The sequence below is a fragment of the Balaenoptera physalus genome (assembly GCF_965194825.1).
Source record: "Balaenoptera physalus genome assembly, chromosome: 12".
Lineage (NCBI taxonomy): Eukaryota > Metazoa > Chordata > Mammalia > Artiodactyla > Balaenopteridae > Balaenoptera > Balaenoptera physalus.
The window spans coordinates 9697752-9711971 of NC_138897.1; the positions used below are offsets into that span (position 1 = coordinate 9697752).

Sequence of the window (14220 nt, forward strand, 5' to 3'; positions counted from 1 at the left end):
CTACTATGATTCACTGAAGGCTCTGATGATGGTTAGCACTTTTTAGCAAAAAAGTATTTTTTAGACATAAGGTATGAACATTGGTCTTTTTTAGACATAATGCTACTGCACATTTTATAGAGTACAATATAGTATAAACATAACTTTTATATGCTCTCTGAAACCAAAAAATTTGTGTGACTCGCTTTATTGCAATATTCACTTTATTGCCATGGTCTGGAACCAAACCCATAACATCTTAGAGGTACGTCTCTAAATCTTTTAGGCTTTGCTGGCCATAAAAGTAGTCTCAGCCACTGAATTCTGCTGTAGTAGTGAGAAAGGACCCACAAATAAGCATGGCTGTATTCCAATAAAACTTTATAAAAACAGACAGTAGGATAGATTTAGCCAACAGGCTGTTTGCCAAACTCTGAGTTAGACTAATGAATTATGGACAGGTGATAAATGCTGATATTGTGTTTCATCATTTCTTAGTAAGATGTTTACACAAAGTCACAGTAAAATGTGAACAGTTAATCTGAAGATTCTCACTGTTAATTTTGCTATATTTACTGACGTCAGGCAGATGCTTTTTATTCATCAGATCACTCAAACATTTATTGCTGTGCCTACTGAGTTTGACACATTTTTATTTATATATATATATATATATAATGTAAAATTGACAACCATAATATATGTTCTAAGTTTGTACTTAGATTAATCAAGGAAATAACTGAACAACATTTGGTTAAGAATGTAATACCTTTATCTCTGAATATTTATTGGAGAGGTAGGGAGAGACATAAAGTATCATCACAGTTAGAATGACTAGATTAAAAACTGAGAAGATGAAATACATAATAAATTGACCCTGCAGGAAAATTCACTTCAGAGTAGAAGGAAATACTTAATAGGTTCTTGCGAGTAGGTCACGGCTCAAGATTACTTTGCCACGACTGGAAAAAGCCCTCGCACAGAAACGAAGACCCAACACAACCATAAATAAAAATAAATAAAGATTACTTTGCCTTTAGCGCTTTTGATAATTTACTAAGATGCATTACTTCTCGCCCTCTTGTCTCTCCTGCCTTTTTTCTCCTTCCCATTTTTTTCCCTCTCTCACAGTCAATGTGTCCAAACACATTCATCTTCCTCTCACTCCTGCCTTTAAAGTCACCTTGGACTTTCTATCCTCAATTCTGTCTGCAAGTAAAATAGTCTTGCGTCTTCTCCCTCCCCATACTTCAACTTTAAAATTTAGAGCAGTCAGTGGGTGAGCCGGGAGCCGCGGAGGTCACCGTGGGGAGGCGGGGGCGGGGGGGCGCAGCATGGCAGCCTCCTTACGGCTCCGTGGAGCCGCCTCCGGCCTCCGGTACTGGAGCCGCCGGCAGCAACCGGCAGTGGCCAGCCTTGCAGCGGTGTGTTCTAGGTCAATGGCTTCTAAGACTCCAGTTGGATTCACTGGAGTAGGCAACATGGGGAATCCAATGGCAAAAAAATCTCATGAAACATGGCTATCCACTCATTATTTACAATGTGCTCCCTGATGCATGCAAAGAGTTTCTAGATGCAGGTGAACAGTGTCTTCCCCAGCAGATGTAGCTGAAAAAGCTGACAGAATTATTACCATGTTGCCCACCAGCATCAATGCAATAGAAGCTTATTCTGGAGCAAATGGAATTCTAAAAAAAGTGAAGAAAGGCTCACTATTAATAGATTCCGGTACTATTGATCCTATGGTTTCGAAAGAATTGGCCAAAGAAGTTGAGAAAATGGGAGCAGTTTTCATGGATGCCCCTGTTTCTGGTGGTGTGGGAGCTGCTCGGTGTGGGAACCTCACATTTATGGTGGGAGGAGTCGAAGAAGAATTTGCTGCTGCCCAAGAGCTTCTGGGGTGCATGGGCTCCAATGTGGTGCGTTGTGGAGACGTCGGGACTGGGCAGGCTGTGAAGATCTGCAACAACTTGCTGTTAGCTATTAGTATGATTGGAACTACAGAAGCTATGAATCTGGGAATCAGGTTAGGGCTTGACCCAAAACTCTTGGCTAAAATCCTAAATATGAGCTCAGGACGATGTTGGTCAAGTGACACCTATAATCCTGTACCTGGGGTGATGGATGGAGTTCCCTCGGCTAATAACTATCAAGGTGGATTCGGAACAACACTCATGGCTAAGGATCTGGGATTAGCACAAGACTCTGCTACCAGCACGAAGAGCCCAATCCTTCTGGGCAGTCAGGCCCATCAGATCTACAGGATGATGTGTGCGAAGGGCTACTCCAAAAAAGACTTCTCATCCGTGTTCCAGTTTCTATGAGAGGAGGAGACGTTCTGAGTTTGCCCTTGGGCTGTGGACCCTGTTAGGAACCAAACTCTATCTTGGAGCCTCTTATAGCTCACTCCACAAGTAAATGGGCTGAATCAAAGGTCACCTGTCTGCTTTTGTTTTTCTAGTTCACAATAAACCCTGGGAGTTTTCACCCATTTTTAACTGCTTATTCTTTTTATCTATTTAGCAAACACATATTATCTGATTTTTTTTTTTTTTTTCCTGCAAGCCACTGATGGTCTCTGCTAGTAGCTAGCTGACTGACCTTTTTCAAAAGTTTCGTTCCTGAGCATCATTAGCTAAAACATTGCCTACTTCAATCAGGATATTATTTACTCCACTTTACAAATACAACCAAATTTTTTTTCCACAGGATAAAACCTATCCTGGAGGAAAGAAAATAAATCGGTGTGAGGAAAGGAGTTAGAGAAAGGGGAAGTATAGTGAATTACTCCCTGTGTCCCTCAGAAAGTTTGTCCTGTTAACCCAGTGGTGGTATTCTTGCATTCTGAGGTTACTGGTTTATTTTCCAGGACTTGATAAAGCAAGAGAACTCCTTGCTGCATGCTGTGTAATTTGAACTCTGTTACATTACCTTGGTGTGCCCCTCTTGTAACAACTCCCAATACTCAGCAAACTTATTTTTTATATTTTTGCTTCCTTGTACATTCTTACTACATATTTTTTGACTTCAAAAGAATGACATCTTTAGAAATGTTTCAGAGCCTATGATATGTGCTTTAGATAATTATATTATCCTAAATATAACCATATTATTTTGAATTCAAATAAATTTCTATGCTGATAATAAAAAAAATAAAAATAAAAATAAAAAAAATAAAATTTAGACACAATAGTCGTAGGTAGAGTTTAGACTTGCAAAATGCAATTTGGAAATTACCAAGACTTTTGTTCAGTTTGATTGCTAAAATATGTAACTAATTACATAAAGGGTTCATCTTGAATTCAGGGGCGTATTGTAAAATTATATACATTTATACCCCAGGCCTAAATCCTTCTTTTTTCATGTATTTCAACTACTGTCAATTAATTAATTTGAATGTATAAAGGAAATACAATGTTATGTATATATTCCTCTATCGGTGCTCAGTGTATTTATATCTTCTAACATCTATATTTGCCTCTGAATGTCACACCGTGACTAATTTTTGCATCAGATTCTAATCTGGGCAGCAACTCACAGAGGCAGTGAGAGAAGAATCAAGGAGCTGATATGGATCCAGTGGTGGTTACAAACCCTGAGATGCTTTTGCTTCCCTTATCAGCAACCAACAACATCAAAGCAAAGGAGAAGCCTACTGCATACCTCTTTGACATCAATCCTTCATGGTTTTCTTTATCCTATTCAAGTCAACACAAAGCTGTGAATAAGATAAAAAAGAAGTTTCTGATTTTCAAACCCTTCCAGTTAAAAGTCTCAAAATGAACTAGTGACTTAGAGATATCTTCCTTTCCGCTGCTTTTACTAATAAGCTAAAGTACATGGAGACTAGAACCTGGGCTTCCTAATCCTTATACAGAGCAGAGCAGGAGGTGTTCTGAAAGCACTCTGCAAAGTGGATGTGTCTGCTTCCTGCAGTAAATATGCTGAAGGAAGCCATTCATTCAAACTTGGTTGGATGGTGCTACAAAATACCTACCCCACTTTTCAAGAGTTTATCATGGTGAAAATAAGAAAGGACTGCTCAAACAATGTAAATCAGTCTTCTTCACAAATACTAAGTCCAGCAATTGGAAAGCCACGTTCATGTCACTCTTGGTATTTGCTTCATTTGGGAAATAGGAACCTTGAAAGATGGAGGACAGGCATTGCCATAACAATTTTAAGATTTTACCTGCCAGTTCCCTGCCATATTTTTAACAAATGAGCTCAGAGCATATCAGAATAGTCCTTAGGGACATCTAGGAATAAAATCTATTGCTGTATAAAAACCCATGGTAAATAATGAATTATATTACCTAGATATTCGCAATGTGGAAAACTACTTTGGAAACCTGTACATATAAACAATAGGAAAACAAAAATCTAATAACTATTATATAGCTCAAAAAATAACACCGTGTGAATACTGATTTCTTGGGGATTTGTTGCTAGAGCTAAAATTGCCATTCGTTTCTTCCCAAGCAGGACTGTTTCAATGTTCTTGCTTACGTCACTTTTAAAATTATATTTAAATGACTGAAATTAAACATACAAACTGTTCTGTAAACAGTTAAATTGACTTAATTTTTTGAGTGAAAAGAAATAACTAATTATAATTATAATGCTGTTGTGTTGTTTTTAAAGAGTTTGTTTTACAGCAATTGCCTTTGTCTAAATGCAAGAAAAAAACAAAAGAAAAGAAATCATTGATTTAAAAATAGGAATAAATAATTATTCCTATTTAAATGGAGGAATAATTTTCTAAGCATCTCTCATTCCATAGCCTAAACTCACAAAATAGTCTCCATCTTGTCCTAAAAATGGCATAAAAATGCTTCCTACATTTCAGAGTGACAGGTTTTTGTTTCTTTGTTTGCCTGTCTGTTTTGCTTTGGAATGGTGTGAGAATGTCTCATTTATTTATACTGTATTACAAAACTCAGAGAGATATTTTGGTGTAAAACGTAGATGCTAGATAAATGAAAGCATCTAATTCTGTTTACTTACCATGGTCCTGGAGCTAGAATTGTATAATCTTATTCTTTCCTCTGATTACTTTTCACACACTTGCTCGCTTATGGCTCTGAGGCTCCGGCCTCAGTGAATTTGGTGTTACTGACTATGAGACAGATGATAATCATATTCGTTGGGTAAACAAACAATACCAGGTGCAGGAGAAGGGGATACATTTGAAATTGCTCAAATCACAACTGAAATTGACTGTATTTGATTTTCAAAACCTTTGTGACTCTAAAGACTTTAGTTGCTTTGTTTTCTCAAACCTCCTGTGGATTTAGGAAGAGAAGATAAACAACACAATTGTTCTCAAAGCGCCTAGCTCACAGTAAGGAGGAAGGGATAAGTTAGTAACAGTTCTGACCAGCTTACACACGTTTCCTGAACGGGGCTTTAACATTTGTGCTCCTCCCTCCTATAAATGTATACGGTTTTAATGACTGTGGGTAAAATGGATCAGAAAGTGTAATGTCTAATTAAAAATATATGTTCTGACATACTTCACTCAGTATGACAATCTCTAGGTCCATCCATGTTGCTGCAAATGGCATTATTTCATTCTTTTTAATGGCTGAGTAATATTCCATTGTGTATATGTACCACATTTTCTTTATCCATTCTAGATTGTCACACTGAGTGAAGTCAGACAGAGAAAGAGAAATATTGTATGATATCCCTTATATGCAGAATCTAAAAAGAAATGATACAAATGAACCTATTTACAAAACAGACACAGGCTCACAGACTTAGAGAATGAACTATGGTTACCAGGGGGGAAGGTTGGGGGGAGGGGATAGTCAGGGATTTTGGGATCGACATGTACACATTGCTATATTTAAAATGGATAACCAACAAGGACCTACTGTATAGCGCAGGGACCTCTGCTCAATGTTATGTGGCAGCCTGGATGGGAGTGGAGTTTGGGGGAGAATGGATACATGCATATGTATGTCTGAGTCCCTTTGCTGTGCGTCTGAAACTATCACAACATTGTTAATTGGCTATACCCCAATATAAAATAAAAAGTTACAAAAAAAAAAGATACATGCACACAAAAAAATAAAGTTGTTATAAAATTTTAAAAAATATATGTTCTGATTTTTAGGTAGAATCTCCACAAATATGCAAATTCACTCAGGAAGTCTTATCTGAATGGTGTGATTGTATCCAAATATAACCTACAGTATGATATCTGGAATGTTTTCTCTCTCATCTTCCTAGAACATGTGTGATTTTTCCTTTTTAACGTTTAAAGGACTTTTTAAACATTTAACATTTTATTACCACATTTCATATAATTAGCTCTTCTTATAAGATACCCAAGGATTGCTAATCTATTTATGCAGTTAAGAGACTTTCATTTAAAGTGAATGTTCAAAAGCTGACTTCAAATTATCATCCTCATAGCATATGAGAAGCTGAATTGGGAACAGGGAGATTCTCATCTTATGGAAGCTCTTGATCGATACACACTGTTACTGAAAATGCAGCATCCTTCTTAATATGTGTAGAAATTATGCTTTCTATGAAGCAAATTAGCTTATAATATCTTTTAAAAATTATGAGATGTTCTTGGAGACATATTTAAAAACCTGAGAGTACAACGAAGTATGTTTAATGAAGCAAATCATGGATGTTTAACTGAAAGCCATACCAGCTTTACTATTGTTGGCAGCAGTGTTGGCCTCATGTTTTCATATTAATTTCTAATAAAGCTGGCGTTCTAAAGGAAAGAAGAATGTTAAGGATTCTTAGAAGCATCTCTGATGATATGCTTATTAGTCTGCTGAATCAATTTATTTCATGTAGATTTATTATATTTTCTCTTTTGAATCTATTCAGTTTATATATTTGTTTATAAGAAATTGTTTCTATTTACAGGACACGCTGATTCTTAGATAAGCTGGTGGAAAAGATCACCAGAAGCATCACATCAGATGAATCTCTATAGAGCATTTTTGATTTCCTCCCATATAGCCTATAGCCTATTTGATCTGCAAACATCCCTATACTCAATAACTGGGCAGTCTAAGCAAAATGTTTAATTCAAATTTGATCATGAAAACAAAGAAATCTAAACTTGAACATAAACCAAAGGGGGCATGGTGAAAATAAACACAAATGAAGACTGGATACCTTGAGTAATACTCATCTATTTTCATTGAACCTATGTTATTTTAATGCTCATTTCATGATGATCCATGTTTTGTTTTTCCCACAAAGTATTTGATTTTTACTTTATTTAGAGAGGAAAAAATTACTCATAAAAACCCTAAAATTGGGGGGGGGCAGTTAAAATATCAGTTTAAAAATTTTATTTTCTGAATGAAGTCAATATACAGCTCAAAAAAATAAAAGAAAGAAAGAAAAGAGCACATGGAATACAGGTTTATGCAAACAATTACCCTGCTCTACCCCAGTCTCTTGGTCGCATGTGACTGTCTGTGGCAATTAAGAGCAGGGCATTTGGGGAGACAGAGATGGATTCAGTTTCCAATTCATCCCTTGCTACTTTATGACTTTTTGTGTTGTCTAACCTTTCTCTGTCTCCTTTTACAAGACAACAAAGTGAGATAATAACAGTACATGACCTACAGGGATGTTTTGAAAATTAAATGAGAGAACACAAATAAAATACTTACCCTAGAGCTTTGTATGCATTAATAAATGCTCATTATTAATAATGGTTTTAGTAGTAAATAGGCATCTAATTAAACAAGGGATAAAAAGGATATTAATGTTATATGAGTGCAGAATATATATCCTAGAAACATTTTGAAAAGTGAATAATAAAAAAACAATTTTTTCCATTGCCAAAAAAGTAATTATGAATTTTTTTAAAAAGACACCCTTTCACACACTAAATCTTTCTAATCAAAGACCTTCCTTTCAGTACTTTGTAAATAAATGATAGAAAAGGTTAGTGTAATTCAGAGAAAGTCAGGGAAGGAAGTGAATATTGAAGGTTGAGTGAGCCTCATCCTCAGTGGAAACACGCAGAATCCAAAGACTTCCAATGACCCTCTTCTTGGCAGCAACATAAGTCAACTTCCAGAAATTAGCAAGTCAGGCTTTACAGTTTCACTCTGTAGTCATTTTCATCTCCTGCTTTCTCAACTAATATTAATCACTTCAAAATAAAGAAACAGATAAGGTCTTCTAGGGCATCAGGAGGGGTGAACTGGAGGAATTATTTCTCCTATTTCAGCTGTGAGATGCACTGGTGGACAGATATGTGTTGGAATGCATCAGAGCATTATTAAGGAGAAAAAAGATAGAGCACTTTGTGTCCCTGTTCTGAAAAAAGGAAGTAGAGCAAGGGGGGGACCAGGACTTCCCTTGGACTGAGCAGCTGCCTTGGCACTTAATTTGAAAAGACATATGCAGATTTCTAAACAGCCATCAGCGATGTCCTTCACCTCTGGGCACTTAAAGCACAGAGAACAGGGGATCCCCCTGGGGAACTATGGTTGCAGATGGACAGAAAAGTCTTTTCTAGAGAGATGGACTGTCTGAAATTGAATGCAAAACCTGTGCAGATGTTCATTTGTGCATTATTCTGGAGATAAATCCACAGTTTAGAATAGAAACTCAAAAGGGATTATCACACACACACACACACACACACCCACACCTGAAAGTTTTTAATGCCCATAAGATATTACTTAGCAGCCTGGAACATGCATAGAATCATGGACCACCAGAACTGGAACATCAGTAGTCAACGAATTATTCACCCTTCTGATTGTAGAGATGATGATATTGGGAATCCAAGAAGCCAGGTGACTCCGGCCCATGATCACAATAAGAAAGCTTACAAGTGGTAGGTTCAGACATGGGAACCATGTTTGTCTCTCCCCATTTGATGATCTTTACATTATATATTTGCATCAATATTGATTATTGTCTGACCATAGCATGTACATAAAATATATCAGGCACCACTTTACATACTAAATGCATTATATAATTTAATTCTTTAGTGCTAAGCAACAAGCTAATAATTGGAGAGTTTGAGTAGCCAGCTTATTAGAGGCATATCAAAAATTCAAAAATTCCCTGACTCAGATACCAATCACACTACATTCTAATGTTCTTTGTCATGGCAATCACTCTCCTCCCAAGAATATAACAGCATTTTTCAGGTTTTATTTGTTTGTGTGTTTTTGAAAGCAATTTTCACAGTGCTGAGCATTACAACAGGTTCTCAGGAGATTCCTGTTGGTTGAGTGATGATGGAGATCGTGGTAATGATGATATTAGTGACTTGCTAGCCACCGACTCCTACATGATAGAAGTAAAAGGAAATGTACCCAGGAAATATTGATCTCTCATTAAATATTGTGTCCTGCATAAAGAGATCCCACAAGATGCTGAAAGAATACACAGAACACTCACCCATTTGTCACTCAGAATTAGATTTAGAAAAGGAACTCATTGAATTCTAAAAGCAGTGAACCTTGAGAAGATCCAAACTGACCCAGGGTTATTAATATTTAAATGCCCAGACAGAATCAAACTGTAAAGAGGCTTGTCTGAACGTTCTTTGCAATTAGTGTCACTATATTTAGGCTCATTCATTGATTTTAAAAAAAGAAAAAATAAATATTTACTTTTTCAGTTACTTATAAAGGAACAATTAAAATGTAATCATCGAAACTGAGCAAACAGCCCTATGAATAAACACAAGATGAGATTATGAATTGACAAAATGGAAATTGTTTGAACAATGCCTGGTAGGCAAGACTTTCCTCAATGTTAGTCACTGTTAATGAAATGAAAGGGTCTTCTATAAGATTTTAAACTTTTTTATTTTTCAAGGAATAATTATCTTTTTAGCCTAAGTCTTTATAAGAATTTTTTAACATCAAGCTGCTTGATGAAAGGAACATAAGACCCACTCTGGAACATAATAGTGGATACAGGGCAATAGATGAGAAAAGAGGAAGATTGAAAGGAAGGTCACTAGTGTCTGAAAATACTAACATGAAGAATAAGTCCTAGGGGATTGCATGAGCTGAGTAACCTGAAAGTCCCTTTTTCAATCAAAGGTTTCTAATTAATTGCCTTTGGCAGAGCCTTGAATGGCAATATTCAGATTTTGTCTTTCACCCTCTAAGCATCCTACTCTGTGTTAGGACAAATACTGACTCAAGCAAGGCCATAATGGTTAAAATACCTTGTTTCATATGTCCCTCGTCTTGAGCTTCCTTGGCAATACGTGCCTCTTCAAACTGAGCCAGCCGGCTGCCAGTTTCACTTCGAGGAACTTTTTTGACATGTACTAATGCAAGAAATTATATCCAGCTTTGCTCTTAAATCAGAATTGCACCAACTTTTCATTCCACCACTTCAAGAAGATAATTGATAAAATCAGCTATGGTGATTTAAGAGTCATTTCTCTTCTATCTTCAATAAACTACAGCCCTTTCATTACAATACATTTGTTGCTTTGGAGGTTGGGTAGGATTCCCAGATTTCCCTTGAACCCCTGGTGTTCTGTATTTTAATATCTGATTCTAACATCTAGGGTCCAACATTTTGATAATTAGTTTACTGCCTTTAGGAGGAGATTTAGCTTCTGCAGTTCAGCAGGATACATGATTGTCTGATCTATACTTTTTCCAGTTACTTGGATACAGAAAAGACTTCTTCTAGCGAAGTTATATACTCGCTGCACGTGTCTTATACGTGTTCAGGTGCGCTGGCTGGAACAGGAACAGAGCTCCCTGTAGCACTGTATTCAGGACAGCAAGAAATGACAGCGCGGCTCACAATCCTCCTGCTTCTTTTCAGCTCCCCAGGAGGCCATCTTAGTGAGCGTGTAGTATGCAATCTTGGAGACGGTGAACACAAATGTCATCCTTCACTCATATTCTTCTCTATCTTATAACAAGGACTATCACCTGCCATATTGGGGTCAGAAAATCCTTTCCTGGGAATAGTGACACTAGCACTCAAAGGCTGACCTGTATTTATATAAGAAAATCTTGCTCAGCTAACGTTACATACATCCTTGCTCTACATTTTACTGTATCTCTGAGCCATGGTTTTAAAAGTGTTTTACTCCCATGTAAGTTCTGTTTACTTGTTCAGTTCCCATTAGCTTTATAACACAACATAGAACCTGAACAGAAAATATATTTTATGAAGATTCCAGGGTGAGCGGTGCTCGCCATGACCGTTTCAAAGGCTCAGATCCATGCAATCAAGTATCTTTATGCTGTTAGTCATGACTTTCTCCTTTGAGATGATTGCCTGCCATCTGTTATTTCAAGTATTAAATCTTTGTTGCTGAGCAGCAAGCCAATTTGCCTTCACGACTTTACCAAAAAAAAGCATTTAGAATTCCTTTATGCGGGATGTAATTGCTTCAACTCCGTGTTCTTTTAAATTCCAGATAAAAATTGAATATGTGCATGTGAAGTACACAGCAATCAGATACTGAAGTCATTAGCTATGCAGTCACACAACCCCTTAAAAGGCTGTTCACAGTTTAAACCCTACATTATCGCAGTGTGTAACTATTGCAAACTTTGCTCATTAAAAATGAGGATGTGTGTGTGATAGCTAAGCAAAACCTTTGTTAGTAATTTCATGAGGCAACAAATTGTTGCCATTTACATCTGTAACTAAACTATTTGTGGATTGTACCTTTCTGTCTCCTGGATGTGTGTTTTGTATGTAACTGATTCCTCTGTATTGCCATTGATCTAATGACTCAATTTGCATCCCCTAATTGATTTCATAATATAAAGAACTACTTAACTTGGAGTACATAGGGACGTGATATTCATAAGGCCATGACAATATGAAGGGCAAATACTATATATTGCCTTAAACTTTTCTTAATATATTCATAGATTTCAGTGATGCATCATGGTTTACTCTCATGGAAAGATAGTGAGACATTGTATTACCCTCACCTTCTGGCCAAGGGCAGGATTTCCTGACTAAGACTAACTCACAATAGAAATCCCGAGTAGTCAAGGAAGAATGCCCAAGAGTTCACCTAACTAAGAGCAATTTAGGCAGTGTTTATTGCAGTCCAGTCCAAAATACTCAGTGTCTCAAATAAACATTGCAAATGGTGATGGGAACTAAAGTTAAGGAATAGTTTTATAAGCTTAGGTAGACAGCCTATTTACAGACAAAAATGTAGTAACTGGTAACAGTTATTAGAAATAAGGACTAAGGATGGAAAATGGCATAGCTAAATCAAAGCTATGTATTAGACAAGAAACGCAGAATGCAGACCAAAGTTGAAACCAAAAATTTTCAAACTGGAGCACATGGGTTTGAAATAAGGCTTTGCAAATTAAATTCAGGCAGCGAGGTTTTTATTATTGGCATGTAAGTTTCCAGGAGAATGAATTGAAAATTAGGAAACTAACATAAAATCTCAATGTTGGCAGTAGAATGCAGAATCTTACAGCAGTTCAACAGAGAGGATTACCAAGTATCTACAGAGCCCTCCAAGTCAAGGGCAGAGTGAGTGAAGAAACTCTCAAAGTTATCACCATCCTGGAACCTGCATGGGTCATGTACGGAGGGCAGAGCTGAGTGTCAGGGATGTCAATTATGGGCCTGGCAATGTTGTTGCAAAAGCAAAGGCTGGGGAATGAGCAAAGGCATCATTCTAAATATGCTAGTTTCATCTGTGGTGATGAATTTTTTTTAAACTTTTTCTTCTATATTGCAGTATAGTCGATTAACAATGTTGTGTTAGTTTCAGGTGTGCAGCAAAGTGATTCAGTTATACATATACATGTATCTATTCTTTTTCAAATTCTTTTCACATTTAGATTGTTATATAATATTGAGCAGAGTTCCCTGTGCTGTACAGTAGGTCCTTGTTGGTTATCATTTTAAAGGTACACAGCAGTGTGTACATGTCAACCCCACACTCCCTAACTATCCCTCCCTGCCACCCTTCCCTGCTGGTAACCATAACTTCGTCCTCTAAGTCTGTGAGTCTGTTTCTGTTTTGTAAATAAGTTCATTTGTATCATTTTTTTAAGATTCTGCATATAAGCGATATCATATGATATTTCTCTTGCTTTGTCTGACTTACTTCACTCAGTATGACAATCTCTAGGTCCATCCATGTTGGATGCAAATGGCATTATTTCATTATTTTTAATGACTGAGTAATATTCCATTGTATATATGTACCACATCTTCTCTATCCATTCCTCTGTTGATGGACATTTAGGTTGCTTCCATGTCCTGGCTATTGTAAATAGCGCTGCAATGAGCATTGGGGTGCATATTTCTTTTCGGACCATGTTCTTCTCTAGATATATGCCCAGGTGTGGGATTGAAGGATCATATGGTAGCTCTATTTTTTGTTTATTAAGGAACCTCCATACTGTTCCCCATAGTGGCTGTATCAATTTACATTCCCATCAACAGCGTACGAGGATTCCCTTCTCTCCACACCCTCTTCAGCATTTATTGTTTGTGGATATTTTGATGATGCCCATTCTAACTGGTGTGAGGTGATACCTCATTGTAGTTTGATTTGCATTTCTCTAATAATTAGTGATGTTGAGCAGCTTTTCATGTGCTTCTTGGCCATCTGTATTGTCTTCTTTGGAGAAATGTCTATTTAGGTCTTCTGCCCATTTTTTGATTGGTTTTCTTTTTTTTTTGATGATATTAAGCTGCATGAGCTGGTTGTAAATTTTGAAGATTAATCCCTTGTCAGTCACATCATTTGCAAATATTTTCTTCCATTCCACGGGTTGTCTTTTCATCTTATTTATGGTCTCCTTTGCTGTGCAAAAGCTTTTGAGTTTAGTTAGGTCCCATTTGTTTATTTTTGTTTTTATTTCCATTACTCTGGGAGACGAATCAAAAAAGATATTGCTGAGATTTATGTCAGGGGGTGTTCTGCCTATGTTTTCCTCTGAGAGTTTTATAGTGTCCCATCTCACATTCAGGTCTTTAATCCCTTTTGAGTTTATTTTTGTGTATGGTGTTAGGGAGTGTTCTAATTTACTTCTTTTACATGTAGCTGTCCAGTTTTTTTAGCACCACTTATTGAAGAGGCTGTCTTTCCTCCACTGTATAGTCTTGCCTTCATTGTCATTGATTAATTGAGCAAAGGCATTGTTCTAAATATGCTAGTTTTCATTTGTGGAGATTACTGAATATTGCATATTATTTATTATATGTTTGTCCGTTTCCAAATCAATAATACTCTGAAAACCAAGTTTCTTC

At 36.8% G+C, this 14220-nt stretch overlaps 1 long non-coding RNA gene and 1 pseudogene across 2 annotated transcripts in view; both read left to right on the top strand.

Moving 5' to 3' along the window:
• LOC309639130 overlaps positions 1-14220 on the top strand; it is a 590998-nt gene that overhangs the window by 265699 nt on the left and 311079 nt on the right. The window lies entirely within an intron of this gene.
• On the top strand, positions 1097-11602 carry LOC309639103 (3-hydroxyisobutyrate dehydrogenase, mitochondrial pseudogene; annotated as a pseudogene). Its single transcript has one exon. The product of its transcript is annotated as a 3-hydroxyisobutyrate dehydrogenase, mitochondrial pseudogene (transcript).